This window comes from Pteropus medius, unplaced genomic scaffold (assembly GCF_902729225.1).
Source record: "Pteropus medius unplaced genomic scaffold, Ma_sr-lr_union100, whole genome shotgun sequence".
Classification (NCBI taxonomy): Eukaryota; Metazoa; Chordata; class Mammalia; order Chiroptera; family Pteropodidae; genus Pteropus; species Pteropus medius.
Window position 1 is genome coordinate 14113167 of NW_024349802.1, and position 14471 is coordinate 14127637.

Consider the following 14471-nt stretch of genomic DNA (forward strand, 5'->3'; position numbering starts at 1 on the left):
AGCTCACAATTAAAACACACTATGCTAAAGGGGGAATAAAAGGATCTTGGCTTGACCTCCTTTCTATGTTGTTTTTCCACTTGCCTGTGGGCTTCATTAAATGTGCAGGAAACAAGCTGGTCTTCAGAAGCTTGTAGCTGAGAAGTCAGAGCGCAGTGTCTAAAATAGGTACTCTACTGAAAAGGGTACCCTGCATCCACATAGTCATTTCTTGCTAAAGAACTGCTGATATCCTTGAAGCTCTTCAGCATCCCAAAGAGGCTAAGTAACCTAATAGTCACCTCCTGGTGAGGATTGGTGGGAGAATAAAGTACGATCTGATTCTGAGTTCTTTTGAGAGGTTTTAATTTTCTGAAATGTCTTTCACAGAATTCATAGATCCTCTAATTAATCTTTCTTTACACGCTCCTTGTTCTCCATTCTCATTTTTTTCCCTGGAATTATTCATTTATTCATTTAATGACTCTACTCTTCCATTCATTTAATTTTTATTCAGTGAGTATTATGTTCTAGACACTATGTCAGGCACTAGGGATACTATGAAAATAAAGAAACATGTAGGAGATGAGAACGATTTTTAGTTGACTTCCCACATCATCACTTTGACAATTCTAGTGGGAATGGAAGTGCAGCTAGGAGATGATGCTAGTGGACACTTTATTCTTCTCCCTGCCTCATTTGATATAAATATAATTTTCCACTACTTTGTAACTTCAGAACTCATCAATTTTATAAGTACTGTTTTATGTTTGCATATGTCCTCCTTTGCTTGGAGTCAAATTTCCTGGGTTTTAATCCCAGCTCCTTCACATCTGCTAGCTGTGTAACCTTGAATACGTTGTTTAACTTTTCTGTGCCTCAATTTATTTCTAATATGGGATTATAATAATAGCTGACTTAGAAAAGAATTGTTACAATCAAAACAGGGCATAAATGAGCTTGGCAAGTATCTAGCTGCTAATCAGATATAGTTAATTTGTTATGCTATTATTAATTGTCGAATAATAAATATATAGATCAGAGTGAACAAAAGACTGTAAAATGAAAAGATTGCATGGAGGATTGGCATAAATATAATTGAAAACATAAGAAAAACAAAAATATATAGATAAAAATGGGAGTTATGATTTGAATTTTTTTAGAATTAGTTGTGATAGTAATGACTTGTTTGAGCTCTCTGTGAGAGAATTGTCCATTAATATGGACAATTAATCAAGTCCTATGTTTTTGTGAAAAATCTATATAATTGCTTCAAATCTATACTTGATTTAGCCAATATTGACAACCAGCTCTAAACTGCTGAGTACAGTAGACAGGATGCTATAGATTGCAGATGACAGAAATCAAACATGACTTGGGTCAGCATAGGTTTGTACAGGGAAGAACTGAAATCAAGAATAAATAGGACTTAATCAACATTTCTCTCTGTCTGTCTGTCTCTCCCTTCTTTCTCTCTTTTCTCTGCTGATCTCTGCATAGATCAATTTTTTCTACTACAGATGGGTGTTCTCCACACAGCAGGGACCATGGCTTCATGTTCTTATCTTTTTAGGGAAAAAATTTTCAATCCTAGTTTGATTTTGAAAAGTTCTGAGCAAGTATTCTGATTGGCTTTGCTTAGGCCACATTCCCACATCTTGGACCAATAACAACAGTAGCTAGGGAAGGAGGAATACACTATGATCTTATGCTTTTGAGCCAGCATCCTCTCAGTAACCAGGAGTTTGGGTATATTACCAGAAATCGTGCTGGAATATGGGGTTGTAGCCCTGGTTTGGAAATTTTGTCAAACATTCAGCCATTCTAGTTTGTGTCCACTACATGGGAGTTCGGAAGCAGTTAATAATCTTTCCTGACCTGTATTTTTCATAGTGTATGATGATTGTTAGATTTATTCTACGGACATTTAAACTATAATGAGCCTTTAAAAGTTTTACTCTAAATTCAATTTATATTGGAGTTCACCATTTCTCAAAAATATATTCTAGCCCAGTTCCCCACAATGTCTTGTTAGTCGCTTGAAATCTGTCCAGGAAATTCTGCCAACTTCAAAAGAAATCATAGTATTACTAACATTTAAAAAATGATGTGTTTTATTGCTAAGAATAAGAGCCCAGGGAGAGGAAAAAAGTGGCATGTTATTTATCTTTATAATTTCATATACAAGATATGCACAGAAGTGTTTTTTAAATGGGACAGGAGTAAAACTTACAGTCCACTCCATGGCATGTAGTAGGATTTCAGTGGAGGTACATCCCTTTCTTCTCTGCCATTTCCCTTGAGGAAAGCTAAGGTATTTATGACTCAGTTTGCAAGCAAAGCTATATCCACCAGAACAGATGTTTTACTCTGGTTTTTACACTGTACAATTATTACGGGAGTGAAATGAGGATTCCCAGACACAGAAAACTCAAATATTTTTTTTCTCGATGAAGCGCTTTTACAACTTTTATACCAATTCTTCTCCTAAATCTTTCCACACGTTGAATACTCTCTCTCTCTTTATTGGAAAACAGAAAAATCTCCAATTTATTCAAAACTTATTTTCTGAAGGTATAATATTCACAAAAATCCATGAAGGTTAGATGCATATTATTCAAACATTTAGGGCAAGAGTACCTGATGTACATTATATTTTGTATTTTGCTAAAAATTAAATTGCTTGATGATGAGTTTCTACCTCTCAACATTACATGAAACATTTGGCTAATGATAGGCTATCTCTCTTGAAACCAATTATGATTTTATTTTACAACCATCTTTGCTATCATCTTTTAACTCTAGGATAATGTATTTAAATTTCAATTAAAGTTCAAGAATCTTTTTCCAATGAAATGCTTCATTCAGAGAAAATTCATTAAGTAGCTACTATAAGTGAAACTCTGTACCAATAGAATTAGATTGACTGCAGGATAACTCGGTTATTACCCTAATATCATCATTGTTAGACCAATAGAAGATTTATACTATTGTAGCAAATGTTTCCACAAAAATGCAGTCGAACTGCAATTTTTATCAATGTAATTTTAGATTTTATCCATTTAATGGCTAACCTGAGAAATACAGAAAATCGAAATAACCTCTCTGGAGTAACATATGATATTTACCTAGATATTTAAATCCCAAATATTCTGTTCCTAATCTTCTCCGTAACCTACACCATATGTCAGTGGAAGAATACTACTTAATGTTAGAGAAGACTTAAAAGTATCTCTTTCTCTCTTCTTTTTTGAGCTGTGAGGTAGTGTGGCTTGTTTGTTGAAAGCAGACTCATTCAAGGATTTGTTTTTGAGCTTGAAATTCAGCAAGGAGGTGTAGTGTCTTTTTGTTGTGCTCAACAGTACACTTAGGATGTGTATTACATATTGTGAAAATATTCATAAAATTATTGGAAAAAATTCTCAGACCCAGTTACATAAACATAAAACAAACTACTTGCTCATTAAAAAAAAAAAAGAAGAAGAAAATAAAAAAGAATGGATCATTCTGCCAGGATAATCAGGATAATCAACTGTCGATTATATTCCAATATTAAAGTCATTTCTGGGCTTGGAATAAGTTTAGATTTTTTTTCTCTTTATGTACATTTTGAACTGTTAACCCAATGCATTCATCTACATTAGGTGAGGAAAAATAACATTTAAAATAAACATATTTATAAGGTATCGATTGGGTGAAAACGACTAGATTGCAAACTACTTCAGGGCAAGGAGAGTGTATAATAAATACATCCTTATAACTTCCATCAGCACCTGTTAGTATAGTTATGGCTCATAATGGATATTCAGATAGAGGGTGATAAAATGAATGAACAAATAAACAAATAATAAAATAAACATAGTAGTAAAGGAAATGAAGCTGTTTTTGGATATTGACTTAAAAATGAGAGCATTGAAATAACCTAAATGCTCACTGACAGACAAATAAAGAAAATGCATATATGTACAGTGGATTGTTACTCAGTCATAAAAAAAAAGAAGAAAATTCTGCCGTTTGGAACACCGTGGATAAACCTGGAGGACCTTATGCTAAGTGAAATGAGCCAGTTACAGAAAGGCAGACCAATACCATGTGATTCCTCTTATATGCGGAATCTAAAATAGTGAAACACATAGAAGTGGAGAATAGAGTGTTGGTTGCCAGGAGGTGGAGGCAGAGGAAAATGGGAAGTTGTTGTTGTTCCATGAGTATAAGGTTTCAGGTAAGCAAGATGAAGAATTTCTAGAGATTCATTGTACCACACTGCCTGCAGTTCACAATATAGTATTGTGCACTTCGAAATTTGTTTTTACAAAACACATAACAAATTAACAAAAAATGTGACATAAGTTAGAAAAAAATTAAATGAGAGCATAGTATGAACAGTTCAACAGGTCCAAGTCCAAAATTGGCCTCAGGAAACAGCTTAATAGATGCCATGAATCACAGCTACCAGAGCTGTGTGGGTAACGGACACCCAGAGAATTAACCCCCTGAATATTGCATTTGTAACTAAATTTGTGTTCCTCATGCGGTTGCTCATATGGATCTATTTTTCAAATTGGTGCTCACAGAACATTTTTTTAAAAAAAATTTATTTTTTTAAATTAGTTTCAAGTATACAGTACACTGGTTAGACATCTATATAGTTCATAAAATGACTCCCAATTGCTCCCTCCCTTCCCTGCCCCTCCACCTAGCCATCATATTAATGCTAACTGCATTCCCTATGCCATGCTCCCCATCCCCATGACCAACTTTCTTTCATGATTTTAATAAGCAATGCAGAAAGAATTCCATGCCTGTAAGTTCGAAAACACTGAGTCAAAACAAATAAACACAAATGTCCAGATTTGTTTACAGACTTCTTAGAGCCTCTAATATACTAATATGAAATGTGAATCTTAGAGGAGACATAGAGTACTCTTTTCCCCAACTAATTTGAACTTAGAGTTTTTTGTTTGAAATATTTGTTTGTTATAGAATTATTCTGATTTGGGATGCATCTATTAATACCTCCCCAAATTAGATTTATGCAGAATACTATTTGAGAAACACTGGCCTGGAGAATTAGACAGAGCTAAATTTAGCCACCTTTGTAAATGGCAGAAGGATTAATTTATCTATTTGACATGTGAAATAGCACATCTAGTGGAAGATGAACTTGACAGGATAATGATGAGGATGATGATGATTACAGCTAAAATTAATTGAATGTTTATCACGTGCTATGCACATCGTGGTATCTCATTTAACTCTAATAAATCCTGTGAAGAGAGTGCAAAATTGAGAAACTACATATCAGAAGTTTAGCTTATTCATCCAAAGTCACAGAGCTAGTATTAAGCTAAATTTTATTCCATACCACTATACTTACTATATGACCTCCTTCGAGGTAAAATTTTACAATTAGCAGAAGGTATGGTTGAATTAATACTGGATGACAACCCTGTTATTTTTTTCACTCTTTATTGCATCTTTATTATACATATCTTTATTAAAAACATTTTAGTCTATAGTCATGCGACCCTGATCACACGCAATCCTGTCTGATATGGGAAGCTAAGCAGGATTGGGCCTGGTTAGTACTTGGATAGGAGACCACCTAGGAAGACCAGGCACTGTAGGTGTAAAAAATAATAATAATAATAATAATATATAGAGAAATAGAAAAAAATTATCATCCATATACTCCCCTATTAGATTTAACAATTTCCATATATACATATGGATGTATGTGTATTTATATTTTCCTACAACGCCTGTAAAGCATTTTTAGATTATACAAAAACTACTGAATGAATTTTATCTTTTTGCAGTTCTGCTGGTCCTTAGTATATATCTCACTATGTATGTTCAGTTCAAGAATTGTGTTCTAAAAGCATCCAAAATGATTATTCTGCCTGTGGTATTAATGATCTTTTTGTCGACTATTTTGGATTTTTTTGAATATATAAAATATTTTCATGGTTCAAGAGCAATAACTATATGAAATTACAGTCTCAGGCTGTTCTCATTTTCTTCCCTATTTCCTTCAGCACAACTCTTCCACCTATAGGTAACCATTTTTATTAATTTTTGATTTATATTTTCATTGATTCTTTTTTCTAGCAGAAGCATATATGCATACATATTATTTCCTCTCTTTTCTTAAACAAAATACAGCCTACTTTATCTCTCTCATTTTTCACTTAGCTATCTTGGAATTCACTCCAAGTCAATACAGACAGCTTTTTCATTCTTTTTACAGCTGTACAACGCTTTGATGTATCTTTCTACCATCACTTACTCAACCAATTCTCTCTTGATGAACATTTATGTTGTTTCTCATCTTTTGTTATTTTAAATAATGTCACAATAAATAACCTAATACAAAATTTATTTCATTCTTTTGTGAGTATACCTTTAGTATTGGTTTTTAGAAGTGATACTGCTGGCCATAGCATAAATGCAATGTAATTTTGTTAGATTTTACCAGGTTTTCTTTTATAGGGAAGCTTTATACTTGCTCCTAACAAGTCTGAGAGTGCCTATTTCTATATCTTGTGCTGCATAAAATACCACTCTAAAACTGAGTTGCTTAAGACAATTATTATTTAATTAGTTTGTAATTATGGGGATGGATAGTTTAGGCGAGGCTTGACTGCACAGTTCTGTTCTCAGCTGGGCTCTGTTATAGATCTGAAGTCAACGGTAGGTCAGCTTCTGCAGTGGGTTGGCTGTTATTTGGATTGAAGAGTGGTGACTAGGCCAAGTGTCTCTCACCCAAAAAGCTAGGTCAGGCATGTCAACGTGATGGCTGGGAAGAGTTCGAAGAGAACAAGTGGAAGCATGTAAATCTATTTGAGGCCTAGAGCAGACCTGACATGATGGCACTTCTGTATTCTATTTGTCAAATTCAGCCACAAGGACAACTCACATTAGGGGAATGGGCTTCACATCTTGCTGGGAGTTACGTTGTAAAGAGGTGTAGCTACAGGGAGCAGAATAACTGTGGCCATTGTTGCAAACAATCGACCACAGTTCCAAAAGCCTTGTCAAAATAGTACACTGTTATGATTATGAATTTCTGCCAATCTCTTTGGTAAAAAAAAAAAAAAAAAAAAAAGGCATTTTAGTGGATTTGAATTTTCATTTCTTGTTATTAATGAGGTGGAATATCTTTTTTATGAACTGTCTCTTCACTTTTTTATCAGATTGTTCTTTGTTTCTTGATTTTTAGCAGCTTTTTATATATTAGAGAGATTAATTCTTTATGGTGTAAATTGCAGTCATTCTCCCCACTCAGTCTGTTATAGACTTTCCCCCCTTTCCTTGCACTGTTTTATTTTCCATGCAGAAGTTTAAACATTTACACAGTTTAACATATCATTTTTTCTTTATGGCTCATAGATTTTTAATTCATAGAAAAGTTTGCCATACTCCCAAATTTTAGAGATTTATCATGTTTCCTTCTAGTTCTATTAATTTTAGAACAAGTTAATGTCCCAAAGTTAACAGCTGTGCTAACTATAGTTTCTTTTGAAATGCCATAAAATCATGATGTATTTCAAGCTCATTTATCTGAAGTCAACTTCATGTTGGAGAAGGTGCAATGTACGCCTTTCTGCCAGCTGCTAAGAGAGAAAGAAAGGCAGAGAAACAAATAACAGAATTCTGGAACAACAAAAAGATCCCCTCCAGAAGCTCACCTGTAATGTTTGTTGTTTGAGATCTAGACCATCAGTTCCCATAGAAACCATGTCAAAAATTATGGTTAGGCTTCTGCATCTCACCAACTTTGTTTTACCTGCATTATAGATAAAAACACACTGTGCCTACAGTTATTACCCATTCCTATTTCCATCTCTAGGCCTGAAGATAAAGGAAATAAAATTATCAGTGCCATATGAGATCTGGAGTGTGGAAGACAGGGCACCCAAAGGAGTTTCGGTCATAAGGGGATACGGCCACTGTCATAAAGCAGTGCTGACACAGAAGGAGAGCATGAGGGGAGAATATCCCCATCCCATCTCTGATATTCCGTCATTTTGTCTCATTCGTCAAACCCAAGTGGAATCCAGAAGGCAAAATATCCCAGGCGTTGCATGTAATCTATAAAGCTCAGCCCCCAGAGCACAGAGAAGGGAAAGGAAGGGTGGACAATGATCAAAGGGTGCCAACAGAGAATTACCATGCAGTTAGAGACTCCAAAGGTCCAGGGTGAAAATTTCAGGGTACCAGGGTCTGTATCAGTATAAATGTTAGAATATTTCAGAATGGCTCCATAGTGAAGTGGTTAGCGCATCTGCTTTACACGCAGAAGGTCCCGGGTTTGCACCCCATGTGGAGCCACGAACCGTACCTTGGGTGCGCCAGGCCCCGGGTGCACACCAGGAGCATGTGGGAGGAGACACCCTGCCTTCAGAGATCCTGTTCTTAAGTGGAAATGGCAACATCCATAGGTCAGGGGTGGAAGGTGGGGGTAATTAAAGAGGGGAAAAAATAAATGTTAGAATATTTCTTGGTTTAGATTGGCAACCTGGCTTTTCCGTCTAGACTGGGAAAATCTTGAGGCCATCTGTGTATCCTTACCATTTAACTCAGGGTTTAAAACTTGAGAGGAGCACAAAACTCATTGAAGAGTAAGGAATAACTAATTAAAAACCTATTCCATAAGACTACAAGAAAAAGAAAACAGAGACAGTTTTTTTTTTAACTTGGATTTGACAGCAAATTCTTAGATATGTCAGGGAAAGCACAAGGAACAAAAGAATTTCAGGGTACCAGGATCTACATCTTTATAAATGTGTGAATATTATATTAATATTATATAAGATATATTCAAAATAGTTAGATAGGGCTTTATCTAAATTTTTTTTTTGCAACAGGGGGAATTAGCAATAAAGTGAAAAGACAACCTAAAGAATAGGAGAAAGTGTTCGCAAATCATATATCTGATAAGGTTCTAGGACTCAGACTATATAAAGAAGACTTACAATTGAACAACAGAAATGCAAACAACCTAATTTAAAAATGAACAAAGGGCTTGAATAGATGGTTCTCTGAAGAAGATGTACAAATGGCAACAAGCACATGAAAAGAGGCTTAACATCGTCAATCATTAGGGAAATACAAATCAGAATCATGCGATACCACTTCATACTCACTAGGACAGCGACAATAAAAAAAAAATCAGAAAATAACAAATGTTGTTGAGGATGTGGAGAAATTGGAATCCTCATACATTTTAATGGAAATGTAAAATGGTTCATCCACTTTGGAAAACAGTTTTGTAGTTCCTCAGAAAGTTAAACATTGAATTACTGTATAACCCAGCAATTCCACTCCCGGGTATGTACTCAGTGAACTCAAAAGAATTGAAAACAGGTGTTCAAACAAGTACAGGTACACACATGTTCATAACAGCAATATTACAATAGTCAAAATGTAGAAACAGCTCAAATGTCCATCAATGATGAATGGATAAACAAATTGTGATATATCCATACAATAGAATATTATTCACCCATAAATATGAATGAAGTACTGACATGGATAAACCTTGAAAACATGCTAAGTGAAAGAAGACAGGCATAAAAGGTCACATACTGCATGATTCCATTTTTATGAAATATCCGGAATAGGTAAATCCAAAGAGACAGAACATAGATTAGTGGTTGCCAGGAGCTAGGACAAGTGGGGATGGGCGCAACTGCTCAGTGGGTACAGGATTTACTTTGGGGTGATGAAAATGTTTTAGAACTAGATACAGGTGGTGGTTCCATAACATTATGAATGTACTAAATGCCATTGAATTGTTCACTTTAAAATGGTTAATTTTATGCTATGAGAATTTCATGTCGATTAGAAAATAAATAGTAAAAAAGGAGGAAGAAAGTGGGTAATGATATAGGTGGAAAAGTATTGGTCATGATTTGATGATGGATATAGGAGGGTTCATACTCTTGTCTATTTTGTATGTTTTAGAGATTTTCCATAAAAATTAAATGAAATCAAGAATAACAGAAAAGCTGCAATTTCATTTTGCATCTGATTTTGTTTTTACATATTTTAATTGACCCATTGTGGAACAGATTGCAATCTCAGAGCTTTCTCTGTCTCTCTTTTCTATTTTTGATTCAAGTACACAGCTTTAGAGATTTTATAAAAGGATTAACCACACCCACCCTCCAAACAATTTTCTCAACCCATCCAATGCCCAATAATTTAGAAATAAGTATCTCACTGTCAAAAGCTATATCATGTTATTTTCTTTTCCCTGCACACTTATTGAGATGAGGTTCTGCATCTGGGTTTCCAAGTAGTTTTAAACAACATGAAAATATTTGCAACATCTGTGTTTCTGTATTATGTACCTTTTGAGTTAAGATAGGTTCACAGCTTCTATCATTTTCAAAGGGGCCTGTGACCCCATAAAAACATAAATATCACAGCAAACGAAGAATTGCACATAGATGGAGAATTAAGATTGAATTGCAAATGAAATAAATCCCAATTAAACATGTATTAAGCATTCAAGGAACATATCGACTGATATAACTGACAAACCGAGAATTGGTTCAGCTCCAGGCATGGCTTCATCTGGGGTCTCAAACAGTCATCGGGACTGGCCCTTGTTCTCTCCATCTCTCAGCTCTGTCTCTATCAGCTTTGCTCTCTTCTCAAGCTTTTTTCTTGGGTGGATATTAAAGCAACCACATACCCCCACCTAGAACAGGGGATGGAGAAAAGCCCACCTACATCACAAGGCCAGGCATGAAGGAAAGATGGTTTCACAAAGCAAAGTGGTATGCTTGCACCCTTTTACCAAAAGAAAGAGAAATGGATGTTGGGCAGGCAAATGTAACACGTTTGCTGGAAATACTGATGACGAATCTTTACATGGACTAAAAGATTCTGGAATTAAGAGTAGGAATGTCCTCTGAGTGGACAGTGGAGTGAAGATTGGATTTGGGGCAAGAGCTGGGGGATCTGCCAGCAGCATTAGCATTGCTGAAGGGGCCGAGAATAAAAGCAAATAGCTGAAATCCAACCTAACTGGCAATGAATCAGAAGGAGTAGCGACTCTGCAACAACTCACAAGGGGTAAAAGGAGGAAAAAGGGAGATCTGTATTTAGGAACAGGAGGGAAGAGGGTCACAGGACATATTCTTTTAGTAGACATGATTATAATAATAAAAATAATAGTCATTTATTAAGCATTTCCTATGTGCCAGGCACTACCCTTGTATGTATCATCTCTACAGTAAGCTCCTATGAGGTGTGCATAAATTATCCCCATTTAATTTATGAAGAGACATAGTGTGTCTAGGCAAACTAGAAGCATGGGAAGATCGGGTTCTACTTTATTTTTATGTCCATGTAAAGATTCATCATCAGTCCCAAGGCCATTGTATCTTATAGTACACTCTCCTTGCCACTTCCATTGCAGAATGGCTCTCTGCGACCAAAGAATGCACTGTACTAGCAATATGTTACTTAAGAGTCTGAGCCTTGCCTTTATAAAACATGAGAGAGTATTACACAGGCTAGCACTGAAATTTTGCTGTGTGATAAGCACTGTGATAAGAGTTTCATGAGTGTTACCTAATTTTATCCTGATAAGAACCCTATCCTATATGACCAGAAACAGTGAAAACTGTGATTTCTCAGAGTCACACAGGGAATCCAGGGAGTCTGATCGAAGAGCCTGTGTTGCCCATCACTCTGTTGATCACAGGATCATTAGAAACAAAACGCTTGGATAATTCTCATCCCCATGAAATTTTGGGCCCTGATTTATCTTTGCCCACAAAGAGATCTTTGCACAGTTGTCTCCATCCAGTATGCATATTATTAGCATCTGTGCAAAGGAATACTATAAAATGTCTTTTTACTTGGAAAAAAAAATTAGAGTTGTTCTAGTTTTTATTTTGCCTTGAGGTTTTCACTGTTTTTTATTTATTAGATTTCTCCCTTGGTGCCAAAAATTCATTATTTTCTTCCATTTTTTTTTCCTGGAGATGACTTTGATATTGATATGTGATTTGATTCCATTAGCTGGATTCTCCCCGGCTTGTTGATTGGCACTATTTTTAAAGCCCAGGATATATGCATCAGAAGACAAGTGCGTGATTCTCACATGCCAGGGAGGAGAAAGTTCATCTCTAAACCCTATGGAGAGAACTTCTGGTGCCAATAATTGTCCTGTGCCCTGATCACATCCTTTTGTTACTAGTGTCTTTTAAGAAGATAAAAGGATAGTACAGGAGATCATTGTGTGTGACTACAACATGATAATAATAATAATAAAAGTATTCATTCAACAAAATTTTTTTAGACCACATCCTATATTCAGGCTCTTAGAGTGAATTGGTAAACAGAACCCTCAGAGAATTTGCACTGTAGCAGGGGGAGACAGAAAACAAACAATAAACATAATAAATAAACAAAATAGTATATGGTTTAGTGATAAGACTATTTTAAAAGAGGGAAAAACAAGTAAAGCAGAGAAAAGAAATGGGAAATATGGGGTAGAAACTGACCACAGAATTAAATGCTATGGTCAGTGCAAGCATCATTAAGAAAGTGAGATATAAACAAAGACTTAAGGGAGTCGCAAGTGTAAAGCTAGGGGAAGAACAGTCCAGGCAGAGGGACAGCCAGTGCAAAGGCCTTGAGGCAGAAGCATGCCCAGGAAGTTCTAAAATCAGCAGAGGCCACTGTGACAGAAGCCAAGTGAGGACGGGGGAGGCCAGGAGATGAGGTGAGAGAGAGAGCAGGGAGCTAGATCATACAGAGTTTATAGATCATTGTAAGAATTTTGGCTTTTATTTTGATAAAAATAAGGTTTAAACAGAGGAGAATCTATTTTGAAATAACCACTCTTAACCAGAAATTAGACTGTAGAATGGTAAAGGTAGAAATAGGAAAATCTATTAGTAGGCAATTACAGAATTCCCAGAAATGTCTCAGAGTAGGTGATAGCTATGTCCCCATAGTTATCTGTGGGGTGAAAAAGATGGTGAAAAAAGGTCAAGTTCCAGGTAGATTCTTATGCTTCCTGACAGATCTGATGTGAACTGTGACGAGCTGATAATAGAATGGTTATCAACTGAGATGGAAAAGGCTATGGGTGGAGAAGTTTTGGGAGGAAGATCTGGAATTCTCTACACGCATTTATGAATTCATTTATTCAGCCATTTAATAATTATTAAGTGCCTATTATGAGGAGGCGTTCTCTCACTAATTTTCAGAAAATATTACAGATGAGGAAACAGGCTCAGAGAGGTTAAGCCATTTGCCAGAGTTCATTTTGCTAATAATAAGTGGCCTTGTTATTCTAGTCTGAGTCTTTGTGTTTATTTTATTTTATTTTTTTTATTAGTTTCAAGTATACAGTAGATTTACCTTCCATACCTATAGCTTCTAACATGTGGCTTCATTGCACCAACAGAATCACTGAAAAATTACCTTGTTTTACTTATATATTGTTAAATGTCAAATAATATTTTATAGCAAGTTAAAATTTCATTTTCAGCCATATCTCACTTTATTTTTCCGTGAGACACTAGGAAGAATCCACCTTCCCATTACTTTTTAAAGCCCTTAGAATATCTCATTGAGAACTGGGCATAAATGATTGACTGTTCTGCTTTTTGGAAGACATAATGAAGATATACATGAAGCTTCTAAATACTGAGCACTTATTGTGTAACAAGCACTATATCTGAAAATTTTGGCGACAATTAAAATTTCACAGTATCACTGTGAGATAACACTAGTCATTTCTCATCAAGGATGTAAAAGAACAGTGCAAAACCCAGGTGTGTAATTAGGGTAACAGTTTTCTGTGAATATTTTTGGCAAAAAAACCAAACAGGAATATCAAGATTTTCAATAGCTGGAACTGTACCCCTTTGAATAGAAACCATAAGATCAAAAGAAGACTATTTTTCTTCTGATAGTAGTTTTTAACAGCTCTGTGGAATCCTCCTCCGGCCCTCAGGCCCTCTCTCTCCTTCCTGCCTCCCAGGGGTGTGTGCGAATCCCCTGATGTTTCCTCCTGTGCTGCTCTGCTTCCTTGTTTGGGGCTATACTAACGCTCCCCTTATTCTTGATTGGCTCCGTTGGAGATGAAATGGACTCTTTTAGCCATTTTGGAGAGAAAAAATCTTTTCTATTCAATTCTTTTATTTTAAATTTGAGATAGCTATTTAATAACTTATTTTTCATGGACATAGCCTCCAGTTGTGATCCTGAGGCTATTCTGGGTTTTTAAAATGTTTTCCTAAAGAAGCCCTTTTACTGGTATGCATAGTTCATGGACTTTATTTTCTATTGCACATGAAGAAATCAGCATCTCCTTCATCCATCCATGACTCTGGGTTCATTCCTCTAAGCACAATTTTTAATTTAATAAAAAAGGGTACAGCTCACAGCTATGAGAAAAGAAAGATGTGCTCACAGCATAATTCCACTTCTCTCCTCACTTCCGATGCTATCCGAAG